The following is a 1,082-nucleotide window of genomic DNA, read 5'->3' on the forward strand; positions in this document are numbered from 1 at the left end:
CCTGCTCGTGAAAGTAACGTGCAAGTGGCTGAGCACTCCACAGACACGTGTACCCTTAACGTAGTTCTCGGGGATATTCAGCGTGACAAGGCTGACCCTTTGAATTACAGGCACAACAGAAACAGGAAGTAAGAGTGAGAGAAAGTTGTGGTGAAAGAGTACAGCAGGGTTCGCCACCATCCCCTGTCGGAGCCTCGTGGAGCTTTAGGTGTGTTCACTTAATAAACACTCACAACGCCCGGTCTGGGAATCGAAACCACGATCCTATGACCGCGAGTCCGCTGCCCTAACCACTAGGCCATTGCGCCTCCACCGAAACGAGGGATAGACCGCAAACTACTCTTCGGTCCAAAGATACCTTGATTGTATGAAGTTTACATTGTCGACAGGAGATCCCGTGTTAACTCGTTAATACCTTTCGAAATGCATTTCGATCGAATCCCCAACGAGTTAACACTGGAACTCTTAACGACAGTGTAAACTTCATATAATCAAGGTGTCCTTGGCCTGAAGAGTAGTCTACCCCTCGTTTCGATAATTTTCTACTTCCGAGTTTCCGCTAGCTATGAAACGTATGTAACCAGGACATTATCTACTCCATTCCCTAATGTTTGACAGTTCGTATATACATACCACAACCTATGTTGCTAACCGTGAACTCTGTGTCACCACCGCTGCTGCTGTCGTTGTTAGCCGTGTTGTTGCGGCCGTTTGTGAAATTATTGTGTGTGTATGGGTTCGCTTCTTATGTTGTTTGTGTCCATGCCCTTTATATAGATTTAGCTACTTATTTATTTTTAAATCTCAGGTCTATGACAAATATGTTTATTATTATTATTATTATTATTATTATTGTTTAGTAGTTTTATTTTTATAACGTGCTTTCACTTCACTACCGAGCGCAGCTCTGTGCACCTTGGGTATGTGCTGTGGTTTGCTGTGGTGCTCTTATGGTTACTGTATTGAAAGTGTTTTGCGTAAGATGTGTGCAGTGCCCAGTAGTGCAATTTTCAGTATGTTATATATATTTGTAAGTCCTGGTGTTTTTGTTATGTATTTGTCTGAATATTTTTTTATTATAC

The sequence above is a fragment of the Octopus bimaculoides genome, chromosome 20 (genome assembly GCF_001194135.2).
Source record: "Octopus bimaculoides isolate UCB-OBI-ISO-001 chromosome 20, ASM119413v2, whole genome shotgun sequence".
In the NCBI taxonomy this organism is placed as follows: domain Eukaryota; kingdom Metazoa; phylum Mollusca; class Cephalopoda; order Octopoda; family Octopodidae; genus Octopus; species Octopus bimaculoides.